This window comes from Suncus etruscus, chromosome 17, assembly GCF_024139225.1.
Source record: "Suncus etruscus isolate mSunEtr1 chromosome 17, mSunEtr1.pri.cur, whole genome shotgun sequence".
NCBI classification, from domain to species: Eukaryota; Metazoa; Chordata; class Mammalia; order Eulipotyphla; family Soricidae; genus Suncus; species Suncus etruscus.
Window position 1 is genome coordinate 35,832,107 of NC_064864.1, and position 12,920 is coordinate 35,845,026.

The 12,920-nt window shown below is 36.3% G+C and overlaps 1 protein-coding gene across 1 annotated transcript in view; it reads left to right on the plus strand.

Moving 5' to 3' along the window:
- HECTD2 (HECT domain E3 ubiquitin protein ligase 2) overlaps positions 1–12,920 on the plus strand; it is an 86,587-nt gene that overhangs the window by 22,418 nt on the left and 51,249 nt on the right. The gene's annotated exons all lie outside the window — the stretch shown is intronic.

The following is a 12,920-nucleotide window of genomic DNA, read 5'->3' on the forward strand; positions in this document are numbered from 1 at the left end:
TTTCCATACACTAGATACTATAAAGAAATACTATCTTGTAGCTCAACAAAATAGCAAGTAGTAGAGATAAGTCAGTAAAAAATATCATTATAGGAATGGTATTTAAATTATTCCCCAGATAGAATTAGATCAGCTGGCTAAGAAATATTATAATGTGTTACAATCTGGGGACTTGAGGGACAAAGTAATTGTACATGGATTCTGTTTTATTTATCTTAATGTTCTTTGGCTGAAAGTTCAAAGTTAAGATATCAGCAAGGGGACTTCTGAGAATTATGTTATGGGTGATTGTCCTTCCACTGAAACTTTACCTTGTCCTCTTTCTTTGCATATTTGTTCTCATAATTATAAATAAAAAATTAAAAAAAGAGAATTAGATCAACTGGCTAACCTATTGGAAATTATAACTTTAGATTTTTTATTTTAAATATATATATATATATAGAGAGAGAGAGAGAGAGAGAGAGAGAGAGAGAGAGAGAGAGAGAGAGTCATACCTAGTAGTACTCAGGGTTTATTTCTGGCTCCATATTGAGAAATAACTAGTGAGGACCATATAGATGCCAAACTCAGGTCGGCAGTGTGCACTCTTTCCAGCCCTAACTTTAACATTTTTTAAAATTACAAAAGTACTCAAAGCCTAAATTATTGACATTCCAATAAATAAATCTGCATAACTTCAATAAATAAAAACTTCCAGCAGCTGTAAAACAGAAATTGTGTTTTGAAATATATGAAAAAGTAATACTTTTATGGGAACTTAAAAAAAGTTATAAAGTTAGATTATAAATATTACAGTGAAAATAATAAAAATCAGTAAAATGAATAGATTGGGGAGCTAAAGTGATAGTACAATGGATTAGGATGCTTGCCTTGCACATGGCTGACTCAGGTTCAATCCCTGGCATCTCATATCATTCTTCAATCCCACTAGGAATGATTCCTGAGGCAGAGATAGGAGTAACTCTGAGCACCACTGGATGTGACCCCAAAACCAAAATAAAGAGACAATTTAGTACAGAATAGAGACAAAGGGTCTGAATAGACCAAAAAAGGAAATAAGAACAATTAATGCATACATGAAAGGATGCTTGATTTCAGTAGTATTTCTAAAGTTATACTTTGTATTCTCTGGTCAAATTAAACCAGAATTGCAGAGGAAAAAAAGTATTCCTATTATATATGGTATTGTTAAAGAGTGCAAAATTTATTACTATTATGGGGCCGGAGAGATAGCACAGCGGTAGGGCGTTTGCCTTAGATGCAGAAGGACAGTGGTTTGATTCCCGGCATTCCATATGGTCCCCGAGCTTGTCAGGAGCGATTTCTGAGCATAGAGCGCTGCCGGGTGTGACCCAAAAACGAAAACAAAAAAAAAAAGTTGTTACTATTATGAGTGGATCTTGGAATTTATACCTTTCTAGATCCAAACATATTGGCATGAGTTTTTAATGTGTTTGGTGATCTACTAATTCCATTCCTTAGAATTTAATCTATAAAAATGTTACATATATCAAGACATATGACAAGAATATGATTGTTTATGATAGGGGTATGTAAATGGATTGTTTTAAGCAATTTAAATGGATTGGTCAAATTATGTTAATTTATGTTGTAAATATTAGTTAAGAAAATATGATATGCACACAATGTCTAGAGGAAATATTCAAAATTATGGTATAAAATGAAAACATGGAGATTCATAAGAGCAAAATATGAATCCAATATTTCTAAAGTAGAGGGAAACCTTTTCTACTTTTAGCATAGAAAAAGGTATTTAAGGATGCCCATCAATCTGTTCATCAGTTTCCTGAGTAATATAAGACTGGGTATTATTAATATACTGTTTACATAGCGTTCTATTATTTTAGCATAGATCATGTTCTAATATTAAGTATTATCGCTCTAGAACAAAATGAAACAAATTTATGAAGGTTTAAATGTCTCTCAAACTCAAGCAAAGCTATTTAAAAATATTTAAAAGCATAGTTTCTGATAAATTGCCTGTGACCATCACTGCATGTGACAAATTATGCTAGCATAGATTTTTCTGCTGACACTCCAGTCTAATGCTAAACCTACTTTACCATTTTAAATGTTATTTGTGTTTGCTTTACCTCATAGTGAACCTTTGTTTTTGACAGATTTTGTTTTTACACATGCACACATTCCTTCACCATAGTCTTCTCCCACTGAGATATCAGTGCCTATATGTCACAATCCCTGACATACAACAAAATAAAACAGAAAAGAACAGTGAGGGACCAGAGAGATAACGCAGCAGTGTAGGGTATTTGCCTTGCATGCAGAATGTTGGTGGTTCGAATCCCAGCATCCCATATGGTCCCCTGAGCCTGCCAGGGGTGATTTCTGAGTGAAGAGCCAGGAGTAACCCCTGATCGCTCTGGGTGTGACTCAAAAAGAAAAGAAAAGAAAAGAACAGTGAACCAATTTGGTGGGGAAAATATTGAGAGAGCTGATTTCTAATTTAGACATATACTTGAATTTTAAAAATGACCTTAGATGCTACTCTCTATAATTCTTAGCTTTTTAGACCAGCTAGTTGATTGCTAGACCTATCTGTTCAAGTTTGCTGTGGACCACCAGAGCCTCTCCAACAGTACTTGGGTTCTTCCAGGATTATATACCTTGTTGTGCTGTAGGACCTGAGAGTACCTGGGGGTGGGGAAAAAGCATATGGTACAGTGATCAAAGAGAGGCAAATTATGCCTTGCTAAGTCCAACCAATTAATAACCTTAACTGTATCTGCAAAATATCTTTTGCCAAAGTCACACTGATCAGTGACAATCAGTTCATTCCTTTTTTCTGACAACACAACTCTTGTTCTGACAGAGGAAACTCCTAATTCACTGGTTTATCTTTGCTGATAAATCACATCACATTAGTCACACAACTCTAAGCACGTCAAGCCATCACTTCCTAATGCTTCCAAAATTTAAGTTTTTAAAAAAGTTAAACTTACACTCATTGACAGATTTTTTTTTTGACAGCTCCCACCTTTTTTCTTTTATATAATGTCAGCCATCCTCCTGGAGTCATAGTTTTGCCAGTGTGTCCTCACTGACTGTAATAATGCATTCTCTTTTTTGCTTCCTACCAAATCATTCTTTCTTCTTCTCTCCCTTTTTTTCCTTCCTTTCCTTCCTTCCTTCCTCTACACCTGGTAGTGCTCAGTCTTTCTCCTGACTCTTATGCTCAGGAGTTAGTTTTTGACTGGGACTCAGGGAACCATGTATGGTTCCAGGGATCAAACCTGGTTCAATATCATTCAAGACAAACACCTTAACTCCTGTATTCTTTCTCAACCCTCCCTATCATATCTTACATGTTCTTCAGAACTACCTTCTTTACCTTTACTAATTTTCCCCAGCTAAACATAATTCTTCTCTTCTTTGATATACCATTTAAGTTTGATTTGTTAATTCCTATTATAAATCTCCAGCTCTTGTATAGTATCAACTTTATGCTGACCTCTTCTAGTTTGTATGTTCCTCACCTCAACTTGTTTATGTCTACAAAGACCCTATTTCCAAGTCAAGTAACATGTCTGTGTATCATGGTTTAATATGTCAACATATCTTTTTTGTCAAATACACACAACAACCCACAACAGAGTTTTAGGAACTCTGAAAATTGAGATGTTTATTATAGAAAAATGATAGACAATCAAGAAGTATCTTGTATAGCCATAACCTTTTTTATGTGTTCTATATGTTCAAAACCTTAGCTTTTGTTAAATCTGGAAATAATTCCTTACAGTTTAGGTCCACGTTCTGATTTTTTTAAGACATAGGGGATGATGCAAAAGAAGTTTTTTTAAGTTCTCATTACATATGTTTATTTAATTTTACTTTTCTTAAGATACCTTGATTTGCAGAGCCATTAATAAAAGTCTCAGGCACTTAGATTTCTACTCCAAATCACTACCAGTGTCAGTGACCCTCCACCAAGGCCCAAGGTTCCTTCCCTCTCACCATCATACCTCTTTAGCAAACTCATTTTTAAAAATTTACTTTTTATAGTTTGTATAATTGTGTGTCCCATACTTTTGATTCTTACTACTCCATTCTATCTCTACTAATATCTTTTTTCCAAAACAATTACAATAATTGAGGAATCAGTATGTTAAATGTTTTTCAATATTTATTGCTAAAGAAAAACTGTAAGTGAGCAATAATATATTGTATACCATTTTTAATTCCATACTGCATTTTATTTTTATTTTATTTAAACACCAAGATTATAAAACATCTAATCCCATCAAAAAATGGGGAGAAGAAATGGACAGATACTTTGACAAATAAGAAATACAAATGGCCAAAAGACACATGAAAAAATGTTCCACATCACTAATCATCAGGGAGATGCAAATCAAAACAACTATGAGGTATCACCTCACACCCCAGAGATTGGCACACATCACAACGAATGAGAACAAGCAGTGTTGGCGGGGATGTGGAGAGAAAGAAATTCTTATCCACTGCTGGTGGGAATGCCATCTAGTTCAACCTTTATGGAAAGCAATATGGAGATTCCTCCAAAAACTGGAAATCGAGCTCCTATACGACCCAGCTGTACCACTCCTAGGAATATACCCTAGGAACATAAAAATACAATACAAAAATCTCTTCCTTACACCTATATTCATTGCAGCACTATTTACCATAGCAAGACTCTGGAAACAGTCAAGATACCCTTCAACAGATAAATGGCTAAAGAAACTGTGGTACATATACACAATGGAATATTATGCAGCTGTCAGGAGAGATGAAGTCACGAAATTTTCCTAGACATGGATGTACATGGAATTTATTATACTGAGTGAAATAAGTCAGAGAGAGAGAAAGATGCAGAATGGTCTCACTCATCTATGGGTTTTAAGAAAAATGAAAGACATTCTTGCAATAATAACTTTCAGACACAAAAGAGAAAAGAGCTGGAAGTTATAGCTCACCTCATGAAGCTCACCAAAAACAGGGATGAGTTTAGTTTGAGAAATAACTACGTTTTGAACTATCCTAATAATGAGAATGTACGAGGGAAATAGAAAGCCTGTCTAGGGGCCGGAGAGATAGCATGGAGGTAAGGCGTTTGCCTTTCATGCAGGAGGTCATTGGTTCAAATCCCGGTGCCCCATATGGTCCCCCGTGCCTGACAGGAGCAATTTCTGAGCCTGGAGCCAGGAATAATCCCTGAGCACTGCCGGGTGTGAACCAAAAACCAAAAAAAAAAAAAAAAAAAAAAAAAGAAAGCCTGTCTAGAGTACAGGCGGGGGTTGAGTGGGGAGGAGGGAGATTTGGGACATTGGTGATGGAACGTTGCACTGGTGATGGGTGGTGTTCTTTACATGACTGAAACCCAAACACAATCATGTATGTAATAAAGTTGTTTAAATAAAAAATAAATAAACACCAAGATTACAAATAGAACTGTAGTTGGGCTCCAGTCATCAAAAGAGCACCCCCCTTTACCAGTGCAACATTCCCACCACCAATGCCCCTCATCTCCCTACTCCCACACCCCCTGCCTGTATTCAAAACAGGCACTCTACTTCTCTCATTCATTAATATTGTCATGGTAGTTGTTAGTGTATTATTTCTCTAACTGCACTCACTTCTCTTTGAAGTGAGTTTCATATCGTGAACCAGTCCTTCCGGTCCTCATCTTTGGGCATTATCACAATAATGTCTTTAATTTTTCTTAAAACCCATAGACAATTGAGACTATTCTCTGTGTGTGACTCTCTCCCTCTAACTTATTTCACTCAACATAATAGTTTCCATGTCCATCCATGTATAGGAAAATTTCATGACTTCCTCTCCTGACAGCTGCATAATATTCCATTGTACCACAGTTTCTTTAGCCATTCATCTGTTGAAGGGCATCTTGGTTATTTCCATCTGGCTATTGTAAATAGCACTGAAATGAATTTAGGTGTGAGGAAGGGATTTTTGTATTGGATTTTTATGCTCCTAGGGTATATTCCTAGGAATGGTATAGCTGGATCAAATGGGAACCAATTTCCAGTTTTTTTTGAGGAATCGCCATTTTGTTTTCCATAAGGCCTGGACTAGAAGGCATTCCCACCAGCAGTGAATGAGAGGTCCTTTCTCCCAACATCTCCACGAGCATTTATTGTTCTTGTTCTTTATGATGTGTGCCATGGTGAGATGGTACCTCATTGTTGTTTTGATTTGCATCTCCCTGATAATTAGTGATGTTGAACATTTTTTTCATGTGCCTTTTGGCCATTTGTATTTCTTCTTTGAGAAATTGTCTGTGTATTTCTTCACCCTATTTTTTGATGGGGTTAGATGTTATTTTCTTGTTAAGTTCTGTCAGTAACTTGTATATCTTAGAGTTTAGCCCTTCGTCTGACTGGTATTGGGTGAATAGTTTCTCCCATTCTGTGGGTGGATTTTGTATCCTAGGCACTATTTCCTTTGAGATGCAGAAGCTTCTCAGCTTAATATAGTCCCATCTGTTTATCTCTGTTTCCACTTTTATGGAGAGTGCTGTTTCTGCCTTGAAGATGCCTTTAGTCTCAATGTCATGGAGTGTTTTACGTATGTGTTGTTCAATATACCTTATGGTTTCAGGTCTGATAGCCAGATCTTATAATCCATTTGGATTTGACCTTTGTGCATTGTGTTAAATGGAGGTCTGAGTTTGCTTTTTTGCAAGTGGCTGACCAGTTGTCCCAACACCACTTTATGAAGATGCTTTCCTTGCTCCATTTTGCATTTCTTGTCCCTTTATCAAAGATTAATTGATTGTATGTCTGAGAAACAATTTCTGAAAACTCAAGTCTATTCAACTGACCTGAGGGTCTGTCTTTATTCCAATACCATGATGTTTTAATGACTATAGCTTTGTAATACAATTTAAAGTTTGGGAAGGTGATACCTCCCATATTCCTTTTCCTAAGGAAAATGCTCTAGCTATTCGTGGGTATTTATTGTTCCAAATGAATATCAGGAGTAGTTTGATCCACTTCTTTGAAGAATGTCATAGGTATCTTTAGAGGGATTTATTAAATCTGTACAATGCTTTGGGGAGTATTGTCATTAATGATGTTAATCCTGCTAATTCATGAGCAGGGTATGTGTCTCCATTTCCTTTTTATTTCTTGAAGCAGTGTTTTGTAGTTTTCTTTGTATAGGTCCTTTATGTCTTAGTTAAGTTGACTCCAAGATATTTGAGTTTGTGTGACACTAATGTAAATGAGGTTGTTTTTTTAAATGTTTTTTTTTGGGGGGGTCACACCCAGCAGTGCTCAGGGGTTACTCCTGGCTCTAAGCTCAGAAATCACCCCTGGCAGGCATGGGGGACCATATGGATGCCGATTCAAACCACTGTCCTTCTGCCTGGAAGGCAGTCACCTTACCTCCAGGCTATCTCTCCAGCCCCTGAGGTTGGTTGTTTTTTTTGTTTGTTTGTTTGTTTTGTTTTTTTCTTTTTTTTTTTTTTTGGTTTTTGGGCCACACCTGCAGTGCTCAGGGGTTACTCCTGGCTGTCTGCTTGAAATAGCTCCTGGCAAAATGGGGGACCATATGGGACACCGGGATTCGAACTAACCACCTTTGGTTCTGGATCGGCTGCTTGCAAGGCAAACGCCGCTGTGCTATCTCTCTGGGCCCCGAGGTTGTTTTTTTTTAATGTCCATATCTTCTCTATCATTATTGGTTTATATGAAGGTCATTGATTTTTGTGCATTAATTTAGTAGCCTTCCACTTTTCTATATGAATCTATTGTTTCTAGAAGCTTTTTGGTAATCTTTGGGGTTTTCTAGATATATTATTATGTCATCTGCAAATACTGAGAGCTTGACTTTTTCCTTTCCTAGCTGGATGCCCTTGATATCTTTTTCTTGCCTAATTGCTATGGCAAGAACTTCCAGCACCGTATAGAATAGGAATGGTGAGAAAGGGCAGCCTTGTCTTGTACAAGATTTTAGAGGAAAGGTTTTTAGTTTATCTCCATTAAGAATAATATTTGCCATTGGCTTGTGATAAATGGCCTTGACTATATTGAGAAAGGTTCCTTCCATTCCCATCTTGATGAGAGTTTTTATCAAAAATGGGTGTTGGACCTTATCGAATGCTTTCTCTGCATCCCTAATATCTTGATCTTTGATCTGAACTTGTCAATTTGTGTTCATCATTTGCCTGCCTTCTCCATCAGTGCATGCATTGTGCTTCACTTACTTGAGTCTTGTCCACCTTTTTTTTTATCTCAAAGCACCTAGTTTGCATTCCTCTTCCCTATGCCAGTGTTGTGAATCCTGCATTCCACCAATCTGAACTTAGAGTGTAGGTATACTCCATTCAAGAGAAATAAATCTGAACTCTGTTCAAAGGGAATAGATCTCTCAGCAGATTTCCTTAATCTTATACAAATTCCTGGGACTGAATTCACCTATTTGTACTTTCTGGATGCCACCAGAATTCAGGTGTGATGTGTGTGGCATGTGTCAGGGTTGTTCATAGTATGGCATTTGACAGAATACTTTTATTGAATATGAAATTAAACTAAGTATTCAAAATATAAGCATAGGTGTAATCAATCTCTTGCTATTATAATATTATTATATTATATTATTATAATATTTTTCCTCAAAGATGCATCATTTTTGGCAGTTATTAGAATCTTTCTCCCTCTTCTCTGGTAGTAGGACCTTTCTGTGCTGGGTATTCTTTAGCAGCTTGTCTCCCATATGGTATTAGAGAAGCTACAAAGGCCCAGTGTGGGTTTAACAACTGAGGGGTGCCTTTCCTCCCTGTTGATCACATGACTAGGTATGCCTTTTGAGTTGGCTGTCCTTTTAAAGATCAGAGAAGTGTAGGAGTTTTACCTACTATAACAGATGCCAGGGATGATACATCTTCCAGAGAAACCAATATAAATGATAAGTTAATGGGTGGTAAGGTTAGTAATAATTTTCTCTTACTTTTTTTGTGTCTTTAAAAAAAAAACTTACCTGCCTCTTCCAGACTTATGTAAGAAAGACACCTTTAAACAGCATGGAGCATCTTTATTAAAAGCAAAGCAATTCATCCACAAGCATTTAAAAATATTTCTGTACTGTTAGACATTCAGAAGAGCATAGATATGAACTCTGACATTTACCTCAGTGGTTGTTCCACTCCTAATTCAGTCCATTTTATGAACTTACTCTATAAGAGCCTCGATGTGATAGGCTTAGATGTGTAGTTTTCCATTATCTGCATAAATGTCTCCCACATTCCCCTGCCACTCAATAATAATTGGGTAAGAAAAGAGTTGTCTTTGACTCAAAGAATAACTAGACTTGGTGGTTGGATTCTGTAGTCTTTTTGTAGGTAAGTATTACAATTTTTAGTTTCTCCAATAATAACTTTTTTCCTGTTTTTTTGGGCCACACTTGGCTTTGCTCAAGGCTTACACTGACTCTAAGCTCAGGGATCACTCCATTGCCAGAAAGTGAACCTGATTCAGCCATGTGCAGATCAAGTGCTTTACCTGATGCCCATTAACTTCTAAGTAGAAAAGGAGACAAGCTGTAAGAGGATACACAGCTGAGGACCAGATCTCTAGGGAGAGAAGAAATCGCAATAACTGGTTAAGGATTCCCAATCCAATGTATCTGTAAGATCTCAAATAACTTCATTTTCAAGTTTGATTGGCTAGTTAACTGATTTTGTACTAAATCAACAAGATCCTTCGCAATGTCAAAGAAAGTTCTTAGTGTATTTTTTCTTACTTGTGCCCCTCAGAGAGTTGAATCTATCAAGATCTTAAAATACCATTTTCATTCATTTATTTAGATATCAATCTCCTTACTAGTCTGAAAGCTTCTTAAGTGGAACTTTCCTCCTTATATCAGAGAGGGAAAGTGGTAAGACTTTTCTTTCATCATTCTCATTTTTAAAGTTTTTAGGGTTCACCCAGTGATGCTTATGGGTTACTCATGGCTCTGTAGTAAGGAATTACTCCTGGTGGGACTCACAGGACAATATAGAATGCCAGGTATCAAACCCAGGTTGAACACATGGAAGGCAAGCATCTCACCTAGTACACTATTTTGCCAGTCCCCTCTTTTCTTTTTTCTTTTTTTAAAGTTGGGCCACATCCAACTCTGCTCAGGGTTTATTCTTGGCTTTGTGCTCAGGGATCACTCCTGGCAAGCTTGGAGGACCATATGGGGTACTGGGGATCAAACCTAAGTCAGCTATATACAAGGTAAGCATTCTGCCTACTGTATTTATTATCTCTTAGCATCTCTTTTCAATTTTGATAATTAAATGTTACCTGTTTCCATGGGTAAAACATTTTCCTATCATTTACATTCCATTCTATTTATATATATGGAAGGATATATAAATATATTTTTATTTTCTTCCTTTCCTTAAAGAAAAGGAATAAATATCCCTATATTCTCTCTCGGGCATGGAAAGTCAGTATGTTTCCATTTCTTGTGATTTGTATTTATAACCCTTTGCCATCTATCAGTTCTTTGATCATTATCAAATTTCAAGAAATTTTCTGAAGGCATTTGTTGATGATTTTCTCCTTATTTTTCTATCCCTTCTTTGTAGTCTCCTATTATTTAAAAGAAAAAATACCCTCTAAATTCCTAATTGTTTTACTTCTATTTTCTATGTCTGTCCTTTTACTCTATATTTTAATGAACTTCTTCAAAAACCCATTGCTTAATTTTTGATACCATACTTTAATAATTAAGAGTGTGCCTCTGAATATTTCCTTTACATAGTACTCTCCCACAATCATTTCATGGTTATATTATTTCTTATTCCTCCAAGTGAATTACTAATAGGTTAATTTTTTCTTTAATTTTTTTTTGGGGGGGTTGGGCCACACCCATTTGATGCTCAGGGATACTCCTGGCTAAGCACTCAGAAATTGCCCTGGCTTGGGGGGATCCACATGGGATGCTGGGGGATCGAACCACGGTCACAATCTTTCCTTGGCTAGCGCTTGCAAGGCAGACACCTTACCTCTAGCACCACCTCGCTGGTCCCAATTTTTTTCTTTAATGTATGTGCATTCTTATCCCAAGTCAAAATATTTTGCATTTGTTTATTGTCTCTTTCTCCATATTGGAGGTTATTTGTCAAGGTGTAATCCTTGAATTTGGGCTCATTGTTACAGTAGACCAAACAGATAATTGACACGTGAGACTTCAACATGAGCTTTATTATACAGTTATGTTAGTAGGTTAATAGCACTGTCTTTAGTACTTTTTGGATTGATCATACTCTCTTCTTTTGGGGGAAAGGGGCTGGGAGAGGCACTGACTGCCAATGTTTTGTTGCTTAATAAACAAATAGGAGTATCTGTATTGGTCAATTAGTATTCAGCTATTATGTATTAGTTTCTATAATCCCATTTTTTTTGCTACATTTCCCTCCTTCCAAAGCCCTGCTGGCTTGTCCTCTCTAATATTCTAAATTAACAGACCTCTACAATCATAGGTAGATGTAGCATAAAGATATGTAGAAATCCTTTTCTTCAAATAGTTTTCTTCATGGTTTTTCTTATTTTAGCATAATTTCTTCTCTTAAGTTCCCAGTTCTGGTTTCTGTACCTTTCAAGGACTCTGTAGTATAGACCAATCAGGTTGCTTTTAATCTTTGCCTATTGGATCTTGATTGTTAGCTTTCTAAGCTCTTCTAAAATGGTATTCACATGTCCCTCTACTTTATAACTACTGACTTTTGAGATTATGGCTTTTCTTCAGCTTTCTTTGTCCCTGCAGCTTTATGTCATTAAAACAATCATAGAACCCTAACCATCTTTAGATTGGATCAAAGGAGAAATTAAATCATTATTCTAATGTGAAAAACCACCATTGATTTCTTGAACACATCAGGAATAGAGTTTAGAAAGCATAATGTTCCAGAAGCCACACTCCACCAGTACCTATTTTGCATAATAATCACTTCAGAATGAATAGTTTAAAATAAACATATATTTTATTCATCAATGTGTGGTCTGGGTGAGAAGCTGTGAGGAGGCTCACTTTTGTCCTCCTGTTTCCTGGCTAAGGAGACTCAAAGGCTGAAAGACTGGAATTACTTGAAGTCTACATTCAGAAGTCTCACCTACATTCTGGCAATGAATGCCGGCCAAGGGCTTGGACTGTAGAAGGATTCCATTTGGATCACCTATACTTGGTGCCTTTTACATTCAGTCTCTTTGCTTCCTTACAGTTGCTTTCTTATAATTGTATTATCTTCATTGTTTTAATATATGGCAAGCTCCCACCATAACCCCTCTTGCAACAGCTTTAAGTGTCTTATTTGCTGTTTCTAAGTAACCAACTAAAATTGGCAGCACTATATTAAAAGAAAGCAGAAATGATTACTTATCAATTTAGTACAGAGTGTTCCCAAGTATTGGCTGAATGAAACCTAAATGACAAGTTTTCAGTAATAAATGTATTTTGGAATTTTTTCAGTGCATGAACGACCTTCTATAATGCAAGAAAAGCTACATATGACTGAAAAAATTGCCTGTTCTATTTATAACATCAGTTTGAGATTTAATTAATATCTCATCACCACAGTTATTGACTTTCTCTCTTGAGTTAAATTTAATAACCATCTGTGAGAACAGTCTGAAAGCCTGTCTCTGGAAACAATGCCTTGATAGTCAGGAACATGAGAGCAGCTGAGTGCTGTTATTCTTCCTTTCTTAATAGCTAAATATCATATCCTGTAGTTTGGCTTTCATTCATTAATCTGAGCAAAAGACCCAGCCTTTCTTTCTGACTCAAGTTCCATTAACATAGTTTTTAGCATTATGAATTACTCCTCAATCCAAGGTCTCTTCTGAACTGAAAATAAATCCCACAAAAGCCTCTGGTTCTCTTTTTCCCCTGTTTTTTATTTTTTT